The sequence below is a fragment of the Anopheles cruzii genome, chromosome 3 (genome assembly GCF_943734635.1).
Source record: "Anopheles cruzii chromosome 3, idAnoCruzAS_RS32_06, whole genome shotgun sequence".
NCBI lineage: Eukaryota > Metazoa > Arthropoda > Insecta > Diptera > Culicidae > Anopheles > Anopheles cruzii.
The window spans coordinates 73966074-73972462 of record NC_069145.1 but is presented as its reverse complement, the minus strand read 5'-3'; positions in this window follow the sequence as shown (position 1 = coordinate 73972462).

The following is a 6389-nucleotide window of genomic DNA, read 5'->3' as shown; positions in this document are numbered from 1 at the left end:
AAAACGAATGCAAGAATGATGTGAAAATAAGAGCTTTGTGCGAAAGCATCATAAACCTAAAGACAGGAAGATTCTCAAGGAGAGTTGCCAGGAGCGAAGAAGACGATTTGCTCAAACATCTGGTCACGATCTTCGATAGCGATTTTCACACGCGAACCCATCGGCGACCTTCACCGCCTCAAATCGCTTCAATATGTGTGTTGCTATTTACTGCGCCCATGCTGCTAGTCAGGATTGCGGGAAACTCTCTCTCTCTATCTCTGTGAGGATCATCAATTACCGGTGGCCGGACCGGAGCCTGGGAGATCCGCCAACGATCCCACGCTCGATGAATCTCATTACGAACGTCAACAGTTGCCGCCGTCCGATTTTAAACACCCAGTTCTAATTTAAACTCATTGCCAGCGCAAACACTACCAGCCAGCCAGCCGGCCAGGAGCCTCACCTCGGAACGCACATCTGCTGTCGCCCAAAAACTCCCGCACGTCGTTTTTTCCCCGCATAAATTCTCGATTCCCGTGGCTGTCGTGGCCGGAATTCCGAAATTCCGTGGGCCTTCCCGGTGGCCACTTCGAGCTCCGTCTGGTCTGGCGTTTATGCCGGGTCCCTGGGATGCTTTCGCACGAAATTAATCGTGTTTTTCCACAAATAAAACTTTCCCGAAAACGACGCCGTTCCCGGTGCGGACACGGGTTCCGTCCGGTGGCCTCCGGGAGCCGACTGTTTTTCCAGATAATTCATGAATGAGCTTTGCCGGTAAGTCGCAACAGTGACGGTGATCCTGGCGCTAGCTACCCGGCCAGGCGGTCCGACCTTGCCCCGGCGGTACGTGCCATTGCGGCGGCCCCGGGATGTCTCGGGACGCCCAAGGGAAAGTCCTTGGGCGGCGGTATCCGAAACAGAAGGTAAGAATGTTAAGCAATTACCATGGGCTCTGTTGGTTTTTCGCCCTTTAGTTGCCCGAATTTGCATTTGCGGAAAGTTTGCCGGTCGGCGAGGCCCTGGCGATGATGAGCCCAACGCAATCTGTTTATCCTTCGGCCGACCGGCCAGGATGCCGGCTTTCGGTGGAGGCGCCTCACCGGAGGTCACTTTACGGCCGTTGTTTATGTTGTCAATAAACTTTAATTATGCACAATTGCGCCGCCCGGCCAGGGGGTTAGGGAAGAGGTGAGCCAGGGCCACGGCCACGCCGGGGATGATATTTAAATTTAAAAATCAGTACTTCCCGACCGAGACCGGGACCGGGTTTTCCTGTCCGGATGCGCCGCCCGACCCGGCGTTGGCCGGCAGACATTCTGGCGGCCAGATGTCGGTCGGTCGGTTCGGTTTCGGTTTTGTGGCGCATAAAGTTCGTAAATCGATTGCGCAGGCGACCTGCGTGGGACCTCCGCTCGGCCGGCCCGTTCCCACAGGGCGCTTCTCCGAGCAGATCTGCTAGGTGGGGGGAGAGCTGAAAGATCCTCGGACCGAACCGCCTGCGGAGCGGAGATTGATGACAGGGCCGGCAGTTGATGCTGGTGGTTCCCAGGATTCGAACGTCGGAGGCGCCAGGATGTAGCGTTTGGCTAGTGTGACCTAGCCACACTCGGAAGGGGGAAGCGAGACAATGGCCCGGATGTTGGACGGTGCGATACTCTCTATAGCGGGACTCTCACCACAGAGAGAGAGAGGGAGAAAGTCTGGAATGTTTCCAGCGCCCGTCGAGGGGTGCCTTCGACCCACAGGACCACAAGGTATTGGAACAACTTCCCTAAAATCGCGCACGCACACACACACAAGAGCCACGCACGTTCATCTAACAATCAGGATCGTGGGAATCGCGCCGTGGCCAGTTCGGGACGTGAAGATTTCCACCCAAAAACGACGAAATTCGCATCCCGACGAACTGCACGGAGCTGCGTCCCCTCGGCGCTATCGAGCCCGCGTTCCGTTGCGTCTATCCCGGGAAGGCGACCCTGGCACCAGGTGATGTAACGACGGAAGGAGCGACGGTGTCTCAAGACCGGTGGTTCATTTATCTTCCCGCGGTCCGCTGATGGTTGCTTCATATTGGTGTAAAATTCTTCCGATTTCGCCCGATAAATCGGTCCACCATTTGTCAACGGGATGCGCGCGAAGCGATTAAGAGTGTAACACTCGAGTGTCTCAAGTCCGGGCCGGGGCTCGCGTCGATCGAATCGATTTTGAATCAGTCAACCGGCAGCAAGGCCCAGGGGTTGCGGTGATTGATCGATAAACGATGGGCACCCCAGACTGAAGTTCTTTTAATGTTCGCTGTGAACTTTATTCCTGCGAAAAGCGCTCTATTAGTTAATCGGATCCCGTCTTAACATCAAATCCCGTAAAGGTGTTTGAACATTCCTTTATTAGTAAGTTGAAATGCTATTCCTTCGAGTCACATATGGAAAAGAGACAAAAGAAGCTGCCGTTTTGAGGATATCTGAAGATTATTTGAACACTAAACTGTAGAAAATGGTCTAAAGCTATTTAAAGACTTCCTGTCCTTAAAGACTGTGATCATCAGACCCACATAAAGATGACTACCTAACGACTTTCATCATCTAAATGGAATTAACGTGCTCTTAAAATTATTCTGGAATCGAATAGGAATCGATTGAATGAGCACCAACCAAAAACTCTTGTCTGAAATGGCCAATACCGCAAAACTCACATTGTAAAACTGGAGTTACTTTGAAGTGCAATTTAAATTCTTTACTTCAACCAATGAACTCACAAGGTCGGTAACAGGCAACTAAACCATACGTTTTGAAGTGGAAACTAACTTTCATGACTCCGAAACATGTTAGGTCGGTTAGGTCTCTATAACTATCAGAGATGGACGTAATCATCGAATGTGCGTTCCAGTTGCTCGCAGATCCGTAAAATAGGGGATTAAAAAAAACCATTAAAAGATAGTAGGACTTTGAATTAATTCATGCGGTTCTACAATACGATGGCAATACGCACTAAATGTCACAAATTTTTCAATGAAATATTTGACGTTTGACAGCTTCTAAAGATGAGGAGTGCTTTCGACATGAAACCCGGGAATTGCCTAAAAAATAGAAGAAAGTAGTAGCTAACGACGGACAATACTTTCATCAAAATAGTCATATGTGTTTCCTAATAGTTCTGAAAACTCATCGGTACTCGTTTTGTAACCGACGTCTCTAGCCTTTACGCTAGGTGTCAGCTAGCTTCTGGTAGGTCCTACGGCACACAACGGTTGTTTGTTTGAACGCTCGGCTTTGAAAATCGATGCCACCCCTTTAACTCCTTCTAGGAAAACAAGAGCGAGCCCAATAAACGATCGCAGTTTTCGGAACGATCCTCACAACATCTGGAGTAATGAACGCCTTCGAAGCCCAACTTTTTGGGCCTTTTAGGGCCACAGCCGGTTGGGCGGTAGTAAATAATTGAAAGCTGTTTGTGCTGCGAATTGCAACGATGGCCGTTTACAACTCCGCCCGGGGGAAAAACAAATCCCGATTTCCCCGGGAAAGTCTCTCTTCCAAGGAAAGGTGTCCGCAGTTACCGGGGGCCATTCGTTTCCTCTACCCTCTACTAGGGCCGGCTGACTCGGAGAATGGGAATTTCCTTGCCGGCGTCCCGGTCCGTGGCCGGGAGGGTTTTTGAGAAATGATCGTGCCAGTCGTAGGTCAGTTTATGTTCCGCCGCCGACGCGACCGGTGACAATGTCGCGGCGCGATCATGTCAAGGCGGCGCGTCGTCTTGAACCTTGAGTGACACACTTGAGTGTGTGAGGTGTCGTGAGGCTGGCTTGGCCTGGGCCGGCTTCCAATTACACCGAATCTTGTTGCGCATCGCTCACGCTCCGTTCGCTCAATCACTGACACCGCCCCCCTCCACGGGTCCTGTGGTGGCGCTTCGCGGTCCTCCCAAAAAGAGGGCCGAACGATCGTCTATTTTTTCCACGGCGGGTCCTTATTTGAATCTGCTCAAGTGTCGTCTTCTGCCGGCTGGCATTAGTGAGCTGGCCTGTCATCGCGTACGTCGCCCCCGGGCTGGACTGGGAAGGGAAGCTGGCAGGGCGGAAGGGGAATTGACTCAAACTGCACCCGGTCCCCGGTTCCGATGCACCGGATCACGGAAGAGCACGGAAGCCGCCCGAAAAAGGGAACGAGTGCGCAAGAGAGAGAGAGAGAGAGAGAGAGAGAGACAGGGACATTGGAAGAACAGTGGTCCCTCCTGCTCGGGGCCTACGCTTTCAGACCACCGTCACCGTTCCATCCATCACCCGGGACCCCGGATCACGGACCCTCTTGACGAGCATCGGCACGCGACAGATGTGATTTGCTTTCCAGCTTCGCCTCGGCTCAGCTTCCCGTACCCCGCTCCCCGTCCCTGTCCCTCTGGCCGGGTCCCCTTATACCCCCTCTCTCTCTCCCTCTCTCCCTCTCATGTGTCTGGCCGGGAAGGTCTTTCCCGTTCGCCTATGCTCGCCGGCGCGGCTGCACCTTTTATGCTTGCCACCGGGTCGCTCCTCTAACCGAAGGGACCCGGTCCCGTCCCGGTGTGCCATACCGTCCTCGTTGGCCAATGCTTCCACTCCACTCTCCCTCTCGCTCTCTCGCTAGGCGTTGTTTTGCCAACAGTCGGTTTCGTTGCTCGCGCACGTTTCGATGACGATGACGATGATGCCGCTGATGATGTCTCTGCTGCGTTTCGCGTTTCGATTCCGGGGCTTCCCCAGAAGCGCTGCGATCGGTGTGCGAGTTTTGGGTGATTTTATTTATTTACACTTTTCGTTCACTTCCACATCCGGTGTGCCGGGTGTGACCCAGGAACGATGGGCAAAACTAATTTTGCTTCAGGTTCCGGCGCCGCACTAACGCGCAGTCGTGCTGATCGAGATCACCATGATCTCCGGGGATGAGGGAAATCGGGCGCGCACAATGGCGCACGTTCGTTGTTTGCCAGCCTCGCTCGCCATGCCATATGTTAGCGTTTTTGAAACGATTCGTCTCCGGGAAGCCGCTGAATGACTGTTGCGGCTATTGAGCGTTTAATTGATACCGGAATTTGGGATATTCGGGATTCCATTCAAAAACAAGGCGGCGAGCGAAACAAACTTTGTCAACGGAACATTTAAAAAAATCATAGCGTCGTATGCGCATCTACTGTTTTAACCGCCTTCTGCGGACATTAAACGGTAATTTAAGGAACTGAGAGTCACATTGTGACGATTAAACGACATTTTAATTTAACGTTGTTTGCTGCCATTTGCGGCCATAGTGTCAACGATCAGTGAATACAGCAGAAACATCATTAACATACGAGATTGGCTTCAAAACAAATTGTAGTACAATTCTTAGGCTTCTTCCAAGTCATGCATTTACTTTTCAGCATAGTCAAATGTATTTTTCACTCCGTCACTAAAAAATTCTTCCATCTTTTCTCGAGGTGTCTCTTGAGTAAAGAAATGAAATAAGAATCGTAAGATATTCCAATTTGGTTTGCATTACGCTGTTGAGCGACGATATCTTTGACTAGTTTGCGACGTCTGAGGTAGTGATCGGACGTTTGCTGCCTGGAAGGTTTTTCCAAGTTTAAAATTTTATGACCCTTCCATGCACAGTAAACCTATCAGCAATATCGAGATACCAAAGAGTATGTAAACGACGATGAATCTCACAAGGATTCTCTTTCTCAGATGTGAAAAATTCTAGTTTGACATAGAATGTCGCATCAGAACGCGGCGACTTACTTCTACTACTGAAACTAAATTGTAAACAAGAATTGGTACTTTAATCAATTCGTCTTCTGCAAGCAAGACCCTCGTATCTTAAGTAATGTTTTTCAGTGAGTTTTCATTGACTAAAGTGACCTTTGATCACCCTCATACTTCAACTATTTGATTTTGTTGAAGTAATCTTTGTTTCACTGACCACAGTGAATTTATTTACTTGTTTGACTTTCAAAGATCCGTCATAATTGAAAGTGCGTCCTAATGAAAGCAATTTATTTTTAAGCTTTTTGAACAACAGAATTCTCGACTTTGGGGTCTTTCAGGAGGTCTTCGATTGTTTCTGTGTGCAAATGAAGGCTTCATTTAGTCGAGAGCTGGTTTTTCCAACTAAAACTTCGTTGTATCTCTCCCATTGACATGCCTATTGGCCACAAACTGGGAGAACTGATATTCGCCAGCTTCTCTTGAAGCGAACTTTTCACCAGAAAATATATAATTTTGCTAACTTTTCATTTTCAACCATTTCAAGCTTCACAAACCTACCTTAACTTGGTTTAAACATAAAATTTTAAAATCGATTTCAGAAACAGAATGCGTCTCAAAACCGAATCGCGCGTTCAACACAATTCCACTGCAGACCGATCAGCGGAACATAATGGCCGGGCGCGTCGGGCTA